This window comes from Solea solea, chromosome 6 (assembly GCF_958295425.1).
Source record: "Solea solea chromosome 6, fSolSol10.1, whole genome shotgun sequence".
Classification (NCBI taxonomy): domain Eukaryota; kingdom Metazoa; phylum Chordata; class Actinopteri; order Pleuronectiformes; family Soleidae; genus Solea; species Solea solea.
Window position 1 is genome coordinate 29,506,133 of NC_081139.1, and position 18,467 is coordinate 29,524,599.

Here is an 18,467-nt window from a genome sequence, read left to right on the forward strand (position 1 = left end):
ACGTAACTGTTTTTGTTTATTTTTTTAAATTGGCACTGAACACAGAAACGATCAAAAACAGAACGATTAACCTTTTTGCTCATTGTGCAGTTCAAACATTTTAAAATTGCGACCTGAAATTGATAACTTGATCGACGCGTCTCGCTCTGAGACTCCACCGTGAAGAACAGCCCATAATATACTTTATTAAGTTACTACTTCAGAGCAAAGATCAAGAGTTATAACGTGAATGTATGTCGTTTAAATATGTTCATTCAAACACCACACACACGTTTTTATGTCTTAGTGAGGACACATCATTGATATAATGCATTCCAGAGCCCCTTACCCTTACCCTTAACCATCTCACCTTAGTGCCTAAACCTAAAACCAGGTCTTAACCCTGACAAAGTCCTTTAAAGCTGTGGGGCCCAGACAAAATGTCCCCCCAAAGGTCAGAATGTCATCACAAAGAGGATACTCATCAACACAATTCATTCCCTAACCCCTTACCCTTACCCTAACCATTACAACTACGTGCCTAACCTTAACCCTAAGCCTAAAACCAGGTCTTAACCCCCAAAAGTCCTTTAAAGTTTCAGATCAGAATGTCCTTTTAGACACATTTATGAACGTATGAAGCTGTGAACGACACATTTGTGCTGAGTCATTTCAAAAGACATCATTCTCCTACGACTCAGTTAAAATGCTTTTGCTGATTTTGATCTACTTTTTTTACAGCCTGTGCCGAGTAAAGCACTCGATATAGAGAAGGATTTTACACTTAAATAAAGGACTGTCTTACTTCTGTTTGGTTTTAACCAGTATTGGACCGATACTGATACTGATACCGATACTGATACTGACCGATACCGATTTACACACACACACACGTTCGACATACATGACTTGAGGGGACATTGCATTGATTTACATTCATTTTCTGAAGACTTACTCTAACCTTAACTGTAATTACTACTGGCCTAATCTTAGTCCTAATCCTAACTCTGACCCTAACCTTAAAACATATTGTCACTTTAAAATGTAGTCATTTACATTATGGGGGCTATGCTTTTTGTCCCCACACGGAAGACAAGTCCCCATCATGTGACTGCAAACAGGTTTAGGTCCCCACAGCATTAGTAATACCTGAACACACACACACACACACAATAATGATTCATCTTCAGACAAGCAGCTGTTCCCAGAGGAGGAGGACACTGTCCACTGGTGACTGACATGAGTCAGTGATGGAGCATAAGCGCTCTCTGCCTGCTGTTTTCATTACAAAGCCATCACCCCGAGCATGTGCACACACACACGCACACACACACACACGCACACACACACACACACATCATCCATTCACTCCTCCACATCACCTCACCCCTTTCTCCCCTTCAATGCTCTGCTCATCCCACAGAGGTTGAAGCCTCCTCGTCCCTCGTCATGAATGAGGCTCGGTGACAGTATCCAGACAGAGAGACACGACCTCTTGACCTCTTGACCTCTTGACCTTTGCCTGATTTGTGTGTCTGACGTCGCCCACATAACAATCTGAACTCCTGATCTGAAACCTCGAGTTTTGCAACTCAGTCGCACTGTGATCACGCTCACATGAACCGTAGGGGTTTCCAAACACGGGGTCGAGACCCACAGATGTGTCACAGGAAACCTCGTTTGGGTCCCCTAACTAATTTTTTCCAACCATTTTAGTTAAGATTATATAAGTATAAGTATATAATAATAATAATGTACAAAAAAAATCACATATATACATATCTCTTGGAAATAAATGTGTTTTTGTCATGATTTATATTGTGATTTAAATCCAGTAATTTTCCTTAAAAAAAGAGGGTCCTCGTGTAGACAGTTTGGGGAAACGCTGCTCTAGGACTGCAACGATTATTGGATTATTAATCAATTGCTAAAGGAGTCGTCAACTATTGAGTTTTTCTTGATTATTTATATATATTTATATAATTCTGATTTTTACAACTTCTTAAATGGGAATACTTCCTGGTTTCTTTGCTCCATATGTCATAGAAATCGTTAGAAATTCACATTTCCTGACATTTTACGAATCAAACCAAGTACTCGTCTCATCAAGAAAATAATCGACAGATTAAACGATGATTAAAGTAATCGTTAATTGCAGCTCTTCACTGCTGGGAGCATCGCTAAAGAGGACAATCAAATTGACATCATTGTTTTATTGACAAAGACGTAAATCTAGTGGTTGAGACCATTAACTCTCCAGAAAAACACAAATTTTCCTGTAGACCTTTTCCTGTGGTCATTTCAATTTGAATTAGAATTTTTTAAATTCAATTTAAAATGTCAGAAAATGTTGATCGGCGTTTCCCAAACCTGGAAATGATGACGTTCTGAAACGTCTTGTTTTTGTCCACAAAGGATTTTCTTTCTTTACATGAGAGAAACCAGGAAATATTCATATTTAAGAAGCTGGAAAAATTAAAAAAACTTATTTTAATTGTTGAGAAAACCCTCACAGTAATAGATAATAATAATCGTTGCAGCACTAACATGGATTTCTGGGGATTTAAGGACTATTAGACACACAATTCCAGAATTATACATCATTAATCTTGTCTTTTTTGGACACTCTTAATGCAGGAATATTACATATTAAACCTTTAACGTCTCCAGAAACAACAGAGGAAAATAAGCTCAGAGGTAAACATGGTGCCGCAGATTAAATAAATAAATAAATATAATATAATACAATAAATAGGTGTTGTTTAGGGGCAGCTATGACGATGATGAACCCCCGGTCTTTCTCCACACGGTGGGAGATTTTTCATAATCCCACAAACACAGTAACACTCACTCACACTCGCGCTGTCGCTCACGGTTACCGGCACATCTGCCAGCTGCCAGAGGAGAGCGAACAGGCGCTCGCTGTCTGTCACACACACACACACACACGTGCACATGACTGGAAGCAGCAGATTGCATCCGAGATGATGGATAGAGCACAACAGTGGGACAATCATTACTCAAGGTATACTGATTTATCCATATGGCCAATTAATCTGAGTGGGCTTTTTTTGGTTATTTTCTTGTTTTTCCCTCAGCACAAAATAATCAAACAAATAAATGTAAATTAAGATTACAAAGTCAGGACGGATGAATCTTCATACGATCAATACGCTCCTTAACTATGTTTTTTTTTGTATTTGTGAATACGAATAAGAACGCACACTGCAGTGAGGGATAAAAATCGATCTTGTCAGTGACATCTGGTTGAGATAGCGAGCGTCTCCGTATTAAATGAACGTGTGTGTGGACAAACTGCAGGTGACTGATGCACGGACACTCAGTCGAGTGGATTCATCAGCTTCTGCTGGGGTTTGTTTGGTGAATTTGTGGCTGGAAACAGAAACTAACCAAGTACAAGAAGCTCTATCGCCCCCTGTGGACATCTGAGTAATTATCACAACACTGGGGTTCCCTGCCAACTGTCAACTACTGAGTGTCTTTCTGATTTTTCCAGCTTCTTAAATGTGAACATTTCCTGGTTCCTTTGCTCCATGTAACAAAGAAATCGTTAAAACTGAATCATTTTTGGTTTGTGGACAAAAACAAGACATTTGAGAAACATCGTCATTTACACGTTTAAGAAACAAACAATCCTGAATTACTTTAGTTTAGTTATTTACTGAAAAATCCTTCTGAACTTGAGCTTTACAGCTGATCATCATTCGCATTGACTGAGCTTCTGTTTCACTCACGGGCCACGAGATTCTGTCAGTCGCTGCCAACACCTGAACTTTACCCTCTCTTACCCCCCGGGGGTCGTGACCTCTGTCCATTTGCGGCTTTGTGGTTGATACAGGAAACAGATACCACACACACACACACACACACACACACACACACAGCGTGCACACACTCATTGATCTCATATCTCTCCTTCCTCCATTAGGAGTCACAGATCTGCTGTTTGAGGAGAGACATCAGCCCCTGAGTGGATTTCTCTCTGAATCTGATTTCCTCAGGATGAGTGAAGGTGTTATCGTGCACAGCCTCACCCGCGACACGTGGGGACAGACGGCTGCAGGGATGAAAACTCGCCCGGCGCCGCTGCCACTTTACAAACGAGAGGCCTTTTCTCCTTTTCTCCATCTCTCTCTCTCTGCCCGTGACATCTCTCTTTTCTCCTCCTCCTCCTCCTCCTCCTCTCAGCTGAGAAGTAGCCATTCATCACAGTCAATCTGTTAATGCCAGTGTGTGTGTGTGTGTGTGTGTGTGATCTCTAATCTGTCATACACTGTCACACAGCTGATCTCTGCTTATTTGTCTGAAGCACCTTTGATACATGTGACATTTTCCTCTGCTTTACAAGAGCTGGGCAATCATTCAATAACTGCATATGAATCTAACTGTATATGAATCTAACTGTAAATAATCTAACTGTATATGAATCTAGCTGTATATGAATCTAACTGTATATAAATAATATAACTGTATATGAATCTAACTGTATATGACTCTAACTGTATATGAATCTAACTGTATATGAATAATCTAACTGTATATGAATCTAACTGTATATGAATAATCTAACTGTATATGAATCTAACTGTATATGAATCTAACTGTATATGAATAATCTAACTGTATATGAATCTAACTGTATATGAATCTAACTGTACATGAATCTAACAGTACATGAATCTAACTGTGTATGAGTCTAACTGTATATGAATCTAACTGTATATAAATAATCTAACTGCATATGAATCCAACTGTATATGAATGATCTAACTGTATATGAATCTAACTGTATGTAAATAATATAACTGTATATGAATCTAACTGTATATGAATGATCTAACTGTATATGAATAATCTAACTGTACATGAATCTAACAGTACATGAATCTAACTGTGTATGAATCTAACTGTATATGAATCTATATGTATATAAATAATCTAACTTCATATGAATCCAACTGTATATGAATCTAACTGTATGTAAATAATATAACTGTATATGAATCTAACTGTATATGAATGATCTAACTGTATATGAATAATCTAACTGTATATGAATCTAACTGTATATGAATCTAACTGTATATGAATAATCTAACTGTATATGAATCCAACTGTATATGAATCTAACTGTACATGAATCTAACTGTATATGAATCTAACTGTACATGAATCTAACAGTACATGAATCGAACTGTGTATGAATCTAACTGTATATGAATCTAACTGTACATGAATCTAACTATACATGAATCTAACTGTATATGAATCTAACTGTACATGAATCTAACAGTACATGAATCTAACTGTATATGAATCTAACAGTGTATGAATCTAACTGTATATGAATCTAACTGTATATGAATCTAACGTATATGAATCGAACTGCATATGAATCTAACTGTATATGAATCTAACTGCATATGAATCTAACTGTATATGAATCTAACTGTACATGAATCTAACTGTATATGAATCTAGCTGTATATGAATCTAACTGTATATGAATCTAACTGTACATGAATCTAACTGTATATGAATCTAACTGTATATGAATCCAACTGTATATGAATAATCTAACTGTATATGAATCCAACTGTATATGAATCCAACTGTACATGAATCTAACTGTACATGAATCTAACAGTACATGAATCTAACTGTATATGAATCTAACAGTACATGAATCTAACTGTATATGAATCTAACTGTATATGAATCTAACAGTACATGAATCTAACTGTACATGAATCTAACTGTACATGAATCTAACAGTACATGAATCTATCTGTATATGAATCCAACTGTATATGAATCTAACTGTACATGAATCTAACTGTATATGAATCTAACTGTACATGAATCTAACAGTACATGAATCTAACTGTATATGAATCTAACTGTACATGAATCTAACAGTATATGAATCTAACTGTATATGAATCTAACTGTACATGAATCTAACTGTATATGAATCTAACTTTACATGAATCTAACAGTATATGAATCTAACTGTATATGAATCTAACTGTACATGAATCTAACAGTACATGAATCTAACTGTATATGAATCTAACTGTATATTAATCTAACTGTACATGAATCTAACAGTACATGAATCTAACTGTATATGAATCTAACTGTATATTAATCTAACTGTACATGAATCTAACAGTACATGAATCTAACTGTATATGAATCTAACTGTACATGAATCTAACTGTACATGAATCCAACTGTATATGAATCTAACTGTACATGAATCTAACTGTATATGAATCCAACTGTATATGAATCTAACAGTACATGAATCTAATTGTACATGAATCTAACTGTATATGAATCTAACTGTACATGAATCTAACAGTACATGAATCTAACTGTATATGAATCTAACTGTACATGAATCTAACAGTACATGAATCTAACTGTATATGAATCTAACTGTACATGAATAACTGTACATGAATCTAACAGTACATGAATCTAACTGTATATGAATCTAACTGTACATGAATCTAACTGTATATGAATCTAACCGTACATGAATCTAACTGTACATGAATCTAACTGTATATGAATCTAACTGTATATGAATCTAACTGTACATGAACCTAACAGTACATGAATCTAACTGTACATTAATCTAACAGTATATGAATCTAACAGTGTATGAATCTAACTGTACATGTACCTAACAGTACATGAATCTAACTGTATATGAATCTAACAGTATATGAATCTAACAGTACATGAATCTAACTGTATATAAATCTAACTGTATATGAATCTAACTGTATATGAATCTAACTGTACATGAATCTAACAGTACATGAATCTAACTGTACATGAATCTAACAGTATATGAATCTAACTGTACATGTACCTAACAGTACATGAATCTAACTGTATATAAATCTAACTGTATATGAATCTAACTGTATATGAATCTAACTGTACATGTACCTAACAGTACATGTACCTAACAGTACATGAATCTAACTGTATATGAATCTAACAGTATATGAATCTAACAGTATATAAATCTTAATGTATATAAATCTAACTGTATATGAATCCACACCAGTAACTGTAGTTTTATTTATGGAAGAGTATTAATGCCACATGTCATAAGCTTTTTTAGAAGAAAGTAAAAAAATTAAAACATGTATAAATTCTGAGATTAAAGTGAGAATTCTTTATAATTTAATCTCAGAATTCCCACTTTCTGAGATTAAAGTCAGAATTCTGAGATTAAAGACAATATTCTATATTCTTAATTCTTAAATCTCAGAATTCATGCTGTTTTCTTTTTTCTTCCTTTAGATTTTTTTATTTTTACATGTGACCCTAATACTCCTGTGTCTAGTTCATTTAATCCATTTAAAGAAAAAACAAATTATACAATAGATTACAAAACACACACACACACACACACACACACGGTAAACCAGTCATCAGCAGCGTGAGGCCACATCCACATAGAAACAGCACAGTATAAAAAAAACACACAGGAACCCCCCGACTCAAAACACTGTAGTTACATATGCCAGGCCAGTAAGTGGCGCTGTAGTGCTGTTAAAAGGATGCATCACAAACGGAGAAGAAGAACAACAACAACCACAATCCAACAATCCTGTAATCTGCCATCGTAAATGTTGTTGTTACGTCCCGTCACACAGGGGGTTAAGGGGTTAGGGAGGTGGGGCTATGACATCATCGTTTTCCTAAAGTAGCGCATTCGCTGTCGTCATGGAAACACAAGGCCGGCGTTTTGAGATTGGACAAAAAGCAGCAGGTGTATTCACCTAAACTCGTTTTCAAAGCATTTTCATCGCTATAGCGTTAACTTAAAACGTCCGAGTTTCCCCTGAGCAGCTGGCTTACGTTTCCCTGCATTCTCGTCAATTTTGGAGGGAAAAAAATCACAACACGTCACCTTGACTATCGCGTCCCAATAGACCGCAGTATAAACTGTATATATAGCGTCATAATCCTTTGTTGTATCATGATAATCTCAGATTATCGCTGATTCACGCACGGCCCCAGTAATTATCGAAATCAACAGATTTGAAAATGTTGATTATCGTGATGATAAAAAGACTGTGATTGGACTCTGTGATGTTTCTCCTGCAGAGATGCACACACACACACACACACACAGACAGTCTCCAAATTCCTTGCCTCATCTCTCACAAATATTTCTTCTTTCCATCTCTCCAGCTCATTTCTCTCTCTCCCTCCTCGCTGCTCCGACATGTCCTCATACACAATCCCTCCCTTCCTCCGATCCCGGCCAGTCATCCCGAGCAGCCCTCAGTGGGATAAGTAGATCAGAGGCTGTTGAAACATGTAGAGCCAGAGAACGACCCGCTGAGGATACGCCGCTCTCCCTCTGTCTGTCTGGCTGTCTGTCTGGCTGTCTGTCTGTCCCGCGGCCGCATGGGAGCCGGACGGGTCCACATGACAGAGAGAGCGTGGAGTGAGGAGTAATTGCCAAGTGTGTGGATGCTTCTCCACATGTGTGTGTTAGTGTGTGTGTGTGTGTGTGTGTGTGTGTGTGTGTGTGTGTGAGGAGGGCATGGAGGGGAGGGTGTGTGAGGTAATGGAAGCGGGTGACAAAGACAGAGGAGAAGCCGTCCACTGCAGACAGGAGAGGCAGCGCAGCAGCCAGGCGACACAGTGCCTGCCCTCGTACAGGTGTGTGTGTGTGTGTGCGTGTGTGTATGTGTGTTCTCGTACGCGCGGCTGTGTGAGGACCGTTGATGAAGGGAAATTGAGGAGATTAAGGGGACGTTTGTGGGTTAAGACCTGGTTTTGGTTTGACTTAAGGCCATAGGAATTTTGTCTGGTCCTCACTTTCTGTTCAACCTCAATGTGGCTAAGGTTAAGACCTGGTTTTAGGTTTAGATTAGGGTTAAGGGTTTGGGCTTGTAGTTGTGATGGGTAAAGGGTTACACGGCCTGTTTAGGCACATTTTTCATTTTGTGTGTAAAATTTGGAAAAGTTGGCGTATCGTTAACATTTTTGTGAATAAAAGAGGACATTTAGAAATCACGTGAATTCCCTCCCAGCTTCCACACCTACAGTTCATCACGCTCGACTAACTCTTAACACGACACCTACAGCTCATCACCCTCGACTAACTCTTAACGCGACACCTACAGCTCATCACCCTCGACTAACTCTTAACACGACACCTACAGCTCATCACCCTCGACTAACTCTTAACGCGACACCTACAGTTCATCACGCTCGACTAACTCTTAACGCGACACCTACAGCTCATCACGCTCGACTAACTCTTAACACGCGGCTACAGCTCATCACGCTCGACTAACTCTTAACACGACACCTACAGCTCATCTCGCTCGACTAACTCTTAACACGACACCTACAGCTCATCACCCTCGACTAACTCTTAACACGACACCTACAGCTCATCGCGCTCGACTAACTATTAACACGACACCTACAGCTCATCACGCTCGACTAACTCTTAACACGACACCTACTGCTCATCACCCTCGACTAACTCTTAACACGACACCTACAGCTCATCACCCTCGACTAACTCTTAACACGACACCTACAGCTCATCACGCTCGACTAACTCTTAACACGACACCTACAGCTCATCACCCTCGACTAACTCTTAACACGACACCTACAGCTCATCACCCTCGACTAACTCTTAACACGACACCTACAGCTCATCACGCTCGACTAACTCTTAACACGACACCTACAGCTCATCTCGCTCGACTAACTCTTAACACGACACCTACAGCTCATCTCGCTCGACTAACTCGTAACACGACACCTACAGCTCATCTCGCTCGACTAACTCTTAACACGACACCTACAGCTCATCAGGCTCGACTAACTCTTAACACGACACCTACAGCTCATCACGCTCGACTAACTCGTAACACGACACCTACAGCTCATCACGCTCGACTAACTCCTAACACGACACCTACAGCTCATCACGCTCGACTAACTCTTATCACGACACCTACTGCTCATCACCCTCGACTAATTCCTAACACGACACCTACTGCTCATCACCCTCGACTAATTCTTAACACGACACCTACAGCTCATCTCGCTCGACTAACTCTTAACACGACACCTACAGCTCATCGCGCTCGACTAACTCTTAACACGACACCTACAGCTCATCACGCTCGACTAACTCTTAACACGCGGCTACAGCTCATCACGCTCGACTAACTCTTAACACGACACCTACAGCTCATCTCGCTCGACTAACTCGTAACACAACACCTACAGCTCATCTCGCTCGACTAACTCTTAACACGACACCTACAGCTCATCGCGCTCGACTAACTCTTAACACGACACCTACAGCTCATCACGCTCGACTAACTCTTAACACGCGGCTACAGCTCATCACGCTCGACTAACTCTTAACACGACACCTACAGCTCATCTCGCTCGACTAACTCGTAACACGACACCTACAGCTCATCTCGCTCGACTAACTCTTAACACGACACCTACAGCTCATCGCGCTCGACTAACTCTTAACACGACACCTACAGCTCATCACGCTCGACTAACTCTTAACACGCGGCTACAGCTCATCACGCTCGACTAACTCTTAACACGACACCTACAGCTCATCTCGCTCGACTAACTCGTAACACGACACCTACAGCTCATCTCGCTCGACTAACTCTTAACACGACACCTACAGCTCATCGCGCTCGACTAACACTTAACACGACACCTACAGCTCATTGCGCTCGACTAACTCTTAACACGACACCTACTGCTCATCACGCTCGACTAACTCTTAACACGACACCTACAGCTCATCACGCTCGACTAACTCTTAACACGACACCTACAGCTCATCACGCTCGACTAACTCTTAACACGACACCTACAGCTCATCACCCTCGACTAACTCTTAACACGACACCTACAGCTCATCACGCTCGACTAACTCTTAACACGACACCTACAGCTCATCTCGCTCGACTAACTCTTAACACGACACCTACAGCTCATCACCCTCGACTAACTCTTAACACGACACCTACAGCTCATCACGCTCGACTAACTCTTAACACGACACCTACAGCTCATCTCGCTCGACTAACTCTTAACACGACACCTACAGCTCATCTCGCTCGACTAACTCGTAACACGACACCTACAGCTCATCTCGCTCGACTAACTCTTAACACGACACCTACAGCTCATCAGGCTCGACTAACTCTTAACACGACACCTACAGCTCATCACGCTCGACTAACTCGTAACACGACACCTACAGCTCATCACGCTCGACTAACTCCTAACACGACACCTACAGCTCATCACGCTCGACTAACTCTTATCACGACACCTACTGCTCATCACCCTCGACTAATTCCTAACACGACACCTACTGCTCATCACCCTCGACTAATTCTTAACACGACACCTACAGCTCATCTCGCTCGACTAACTCTTAACACGACACCTACAGCTCATCGCGCTCGACTAACTCTTAACACGACACCTACAGCTCATCACGCTCGACTAACTCTTAACACGCGGCTACAGCTCATCACGCTCGACTAACTCTTAACACGACACCTACAGCTCATCTCGCTCGACTAACTCGTAACACAACACCTACAGCTCATCTCGCTCGACTAACTCTTAACACGACACCTACAGCTCATCGCGCTCGACTAACTCTTAACACGACACCTACAGCTCATCACGCTCGACTAACTCTTAACACGCGGCTACAGCTCATCACGCTCGACTAACTCTTAACACGACACCTACAGCTCATCTCGCTCGACTAACTCGTAACACGACACCTACAGCTCATCTCGCTCGACTAACTCTTAACACGACACCTACAGCTCATCGCGCTCGACTAACTCTTAACACGACACCTACAGCTCATCACGCTCGACTAACTCTTAACACGCGGCTACAGCTCATCACGCTCGACTAACTCTTAACACGACACCTACAGCTCATCTCGCTCGACTAACTCGTAACACGACACCTACAGCTCATCTCGCTCGACTAACTCTTAACACGACACCTACAGCTCATCGCGCTCGACTAACACTTAACACGACACCTACAGCTCATTGCGCTCGACTAACTCTTAACACGACACCTACTGCTCATCACGCTCGACTAACTCTTAACACGACACCTACAGCTCATCACGCTCGACTAACTCTTAACACGACACCTACAGCTCATCACGCTCGACTAACTCTTAACACGACACCTACAGCTCATCACCCTCGACTAACTCTTAACACGACACCTACAGCTCATCACGCTCGACTAACTCTTAACACGACACCTACAGCTCATCTCGCTCGACTAACTCTTAACACGACACCTACAGCTCATCACCCTCGACTAACTCTTAACACGACACCTACAGCTCATCACGCTCGACTAACTCTTAACACGACACCTACAGCTCATCTCGCTCGACTAACTCTTAACACGACACCTACAGCTCATCTCGCTCGACTAACTCGTAACACGACACCTACAGCTCATCTCGCTCGACTAACTCTTAACACGACACCTACAGCTCATCAGGCTCGACTAACTCTTAACACGACACCTACAGCTCATCACGCTCGACTAACTCGTAACACGACACCTACAGCTCATCACGCTCGACTAACTCCTAACACGACACCTACAGCTCATCACGCTCGACTAACTCTTATCACGACACCTACTGCTCATCACCCTCGACTAATTCCTAACACGACACCTACTGCTCATCACCCTCGACTAATTCTTAACACGACACCTACAGCTCATCTCGCTCGACTAACTCTTAACACGACACCTACAGCTCATCGCGCTCGACTAACTCTTAACACGACACCTACAGCTCATCACGCTCGACTAACTCTTAACACGCGGCTACAGCTCATCACGCTCGACTAACTCTTAACACGACACCTACAGCTCATCTCGCTCGACTAACTCGTAACACAACACCTACAGCTCATCTCGCTCGACTAACTCTTAACACGACACCTACAGCTCATCGCGCTCGACTAACTCTTAACACGACACCTACAGCTCATCACGCTCGACTAACTCTTAACACGCGGCTACAGCTCATCACGCTCGACTAACTCTTAACACGACACCTACAGCTCATCTCGCTCGACTAACTCGTAACACGACACCTACAGCTCATCTCGCTCGACTAACTCTTAACACGACACCTACAGCTCATCGCGCTCGACTAACTCTTAACACGACACCTACAGCTCATCACGCTCGACTAACTCTTAACACGCGGCTACAGCTCATCACGCTCGACTAACTCTTAACACGACACCTACAGCTCATCTCGCTCGACTAACTCGTAACACGACACCTACAGCTCATCTCGCTCGACTAACTCTTAACACGACACCTACAGCTCATCGCGCTCGACTAACACTTAACACGACACCTACAGCTCATTGCGCTCGACTAACTCTTAACACGACACCTACTGCTCATCACGCTCGACTAACTCTTAACACGACACCTACAGCTCATCACGCTCGACTAACTCTTAACACGACACCTACAGCTCATCGCGCTCGACTAACTCTTAACACGACACCTACAGCTCATCGCGCTCGACTAACTCTTAACACGACACCTACAGCTCATCGCGCTCGACTAACTCTTAACGCGACACCTACAGCTCATCGCGCTCGACTAACTCTTAACACGACACCTACTGCTCATCACGCTCGACTAACTCTTAACACAACACCTACAGCTCATCGCGCTCGACTAACTCTTAACACGACACCTACAGCTCATCACGCTCGACTAACTCTTATCAAGACACCTACTGCTCATCGCGCTCGACTAACTCTTAACACGACACCTACAGCTCATCACGCTCAACTAACTCTTAACGCGACACCTACTGCTCATCACCCTCGACTAACTCTTAACACGACACCTACTGCTCATCACCCTCGACTAACTCTTAACACGACACCTACAGCTCATCACCCTCGACTAACTCTTAACACGACACCTACAGCTCATCACACTAGACTAACTCTTAACACGACACCTATCACGCTCGACTAACTCTTAACACGACACCTACTGCTCATCACGCTCGACTAACTCTTAACACGACACCTACAGCTCATCACGCTCGACTAACTCTTAACACGACACCTACAGCTCATCTCGCTCGACTAACTCGTAACACGACACCTACAGCTCATCTCGCTCGACTAACTCTTAACACGACACCTACAGCTCATCGCGCTCGACTAACTCTTAACACGACACCTACAGCTCATCGCGCTCGACTAACTCTTAACACGACACCGTCACCTACTGCTCATCACGCTCGACTAACTCTTAACACGACACCTACAGCTCATCTCGCTCGACTAACTCTTAACACGACACCTACAGCTCATCTCGCTCGACTAACTCTTAACACGACACCTACTGCTCATCACCCACGACTAACTCTTAACACGACACCTACAGCTCATCACCCTCGACTAACTCTTAACACGACACCTACAGCTCATCACACTCGACTAACTCTTAACACGACACCTATCACGCTCGACTAACTCTTAACACGACACCAACTGCTCATCACGCTCGACTAACTCTTAACACGACACCTACAGCTCATCGCGCTCGACTAACTCTTAACACGACACCTACAGCTCATCGCGCTCGACTAACTCTTAACGCGACACCTACAGCTCATCGCGCTCGACTAACTCTTAACACGACACCTACTGCTCATCACGCTCGACTAACTCTTAACACAACACCTACAGCTCATCGCGCTCGACTAACTCTTAACACGACACCTACAGCTCATCACGCTCGACTAACTCTTATCAAGACACCTACTTCTCATCGCGCTCGACTAACTCTTAACACGACACCTACAGCTCATCACGCTCGACTAACTCTTAACGCGACACCTACTGCTCATCACCCTCGACTAACTCTTAACACGACACCTACTGCTCATCACCCTCGACTAACTCTTAACACGACACCTACAGCTCATCACCCTCGACTAACTCTTAACACGACACCTACAGCTCATCACACACGACTAACTCTTAACACGACACCTATCACGCTCGACTAACTCTTAACACGACACCTACTGCTCATCACGCTCGACTAACTCTTAACACGACACCTACAGCTCATCACGCTCGACTAACTCTTAACACGACACCTACAGCTCATCTCGCTTGACTAACTCCTAACACGACACCTACAGCTCATTGCGCTCGACTAACTCTTAACACGACACCTACAGCTCATCGCGCTCGACTAACTCTTAACGCGACACCTACAGCTCATCGCGCTCGACTAACTCTTAACACGACACCTACTGCTCATCACGCTCGACTAACTCTTAACACAACACCTACAGCTCATCGCGCTCCACTAACTCTTAACACGACACCTACAGCTCATCACGCTCGACTAACTCTTATCAAGACACCTACTGCTCATCGCGCTCGACTAACTCTTAACACGACACCTACAGCTCATCACGCTCGACTAACTCTTAACGCGACACCTACTGCTCATCACCCTCGACTAACTCTTAACACGACACCTACTGCTCATCACCCTCGACTAACTCTTAACACGACACCTACAGCTCATCACCCTCGACTAACTCTTAACACGACACCTACAGCTCATCACACTAGACTAACTCTTAACACGACACCTATCACGCTCGACTAACTCTTAACACGACACCTACTGCTCATCACGCTCGACTAACTCTTAACACGACACCTACAGCTCATCACGCTCGACTAACTCTTAACACGACACCTACAGCTCATCACGCTCGACTTACTCTTAACACGACACCTACAGCTCATCGCGCTCGACTAACTCTTAACACGACACCTACTGCTCATCACGCTCAACTAACTCTTAACACGACACCTACTGCTCATCGCGCTCGACTTACTCTTAACACGACACCTACAGCTCATCACGCTCGACTAACTCTTAACACGACACCTACAGCTCATCGCGCTCGACTAACTCTTAACGCAACACCTACAGCTCATCGCGCTCGACTAACTCTTAACACGACACCTACAGCTCATCACGCTCGACTAACTCTTAACACGACACCTACTGCTCATCACGCTCGACTTACTCTTTACACGACACCTACAGCTCATCACCCTCGACTAACTCTTAACACGACACCTACAGCTCATCACCCTCAACTAACTCTTAACACGACACCTACAGCTCATCACGCTCGACTAACTCTTAACACGACACCTACTGCTCATCGCGCTCGACTTACTCTTAACACGACACCTACAGCTCATCACGCTCGACTAACTCTTAACACGACACCTACTGCTCATCACGCTCAACTAACTCTTAACACGACACCTACTGCTCATCGCGCTCGACTTACTCTTAACACGACACCTACTGCTCATCACGCTCAACTAACTCTTAACACGACACCTACTGCTCATCGCGCTCGACTTACTCTTAACACGACACCTACAGCTCATCACGCTCGACTAACTCTTAACGCGACACCTACTGCTCATCGCGCTCGACTAACTCTTAACGCGACACCTACAGCTCATCGCGCTCGACTAACTCTTAACACGACACCTACAGCTCATCACGCTCGACTAACTCTTAACACGACACCTACAGCTCATCACGCTCGACTAACTCTTAACACGACACCTACAGCTCATCTCGCTCGACTAACTCTTAACACGACACCTACAGCTCATCACGCTCGACTAACTCTTAACACGACACCTACAGCTCATCACGCTCGACTAACTATTAACACGACACCTACAGCTCATCACGCTCGACTAACTCTTAACACGACACCTACTGCTCATCACCCTCGACTAACTCTTAACACGACACCTACAGCTCATCACCCTCGACTAACTCTTAACACGACACCTACAGCTCATCACGCTCGACTAACTATTAACACGACACCTACAGCTCATCACGCTCGACTAACTCTTAACACGACACCTACTGCTCATCCCGCTCGACTAACTCTTAACGCGACACCTACAGCTCATCACGCTCGACTTACTCTTAACACGACACCTACAAATACCTTCTTTTTCCATTTTTACTGAATCTTTAAAAAAAGTGTGTTTAAATCTGCTAAATCTCACTAAGACAGCTGCACGTAAGGACCTTTTCTGACATAAAACATTGACCTTGTCAGGACCAGGAGTCCTCATGGAGACCAAAAACCTGGTCCTAATGAGGCAAGGTTTAGGGCTAAGATTTGAATTGTGGTTATGGTTAAGGTTGGGGATAACAATTTGGTGAGGCTGCCCAAATAAATGGCGGTCAATGTGTGTCCTTAAAAAGACAGCGGTGTGTGTGTGTGTGTGAGTGTGTGAGTGTGCGTGTGTGTGTGTGTGTGAGAGAGACAAGAGGGGTCATGTTGGAGAGAGTAATCTCCCCAGGATTAAGAGTGCTGCTCCTGTGTTAATGTGACTGTCAATGAGAATTAAGTCCCTGGACCGATCCCCTTGCCCTCTCTCTCTCTCTCTCTGTCCCTCCCTCCCTCCCTCCCTCCCTGTCTCCCTCCCTTCTGTCCTCCCTGTCACACTAATGACACCACTTTCTGTGAAGTGCCAGCGCTGAAGTGCCGCACGCGCTGAAAACAATAGGGGAATAATTACACACACTCTCTCAATACAGTACAAACTGCAGGTCGAGCAGCGGGACGAGCGAGAGAGAGAGATACAGAGAGAGAGAGAGAGACAGAGAGAGAGAGAGAGGGAAGGAAGGAGGAGGAGGAGAAGAAGAAGAGGGGATGGGAGTGGGAGGAGTGAAGGAGACAAGGATGACTAACAATTACAACACCATAGGGGTTGGGTCTCATTACTGCACCATTAACATGCACAGTCACCCCCCCCCCACCACCACCACTTTGTGTGTGTGTGTGTGTGTTCTCGTTTTCGTCAACTCGTTAGGATCTACCACAGTATTCTACACTGACCTTGCCAGGACCACTAGTCCTCACGGAGACCAAAACCTGGTCCTTATGAGACACGCAACCTGATTTCTGAGGAACTGGTTAAATTAAGGGAAAAAAGACTTTGATTGTTCTAACATGCAGTGTCCGCACAAGAATAGCTGCACAAACTGGTGTGTGTGTACGTCTTTGAGACCTTTTAGAGCACAAACACTGACCTTGTCAGAATCAGTCGCCCTCAAAGAGACCAAAACCTGGTCCTAATGAGGCAGAACCTAATTTCTGAAGAACTGGTTTCAGTATAAAAAGGTAACGTTTGCCATACTAACTACTAGTTCTGGTTAAATCCAGGGATGAAGGTTGTAAGCTGATCTAATATATTTGTTGCCTCTTTAGGACCTTCACTGACACTGACCTT

The 18,467-nt window shown here is 43.3% G+C and overlaps 1 protein-coding gene across 1 annotated transcript in view; it reads right to left on the bottom strand.

Annotated features, from left to right (window-relative positions):
• tafa4b (TAFA chemokine like family member 4b) overlaps nt 1-18,467 on the bottom strand; it is a 66,450-nt gene that overhangs the window by 46,417 nt on the left and 1,566 nt on the right. The window lies entirely within an intron of this gene.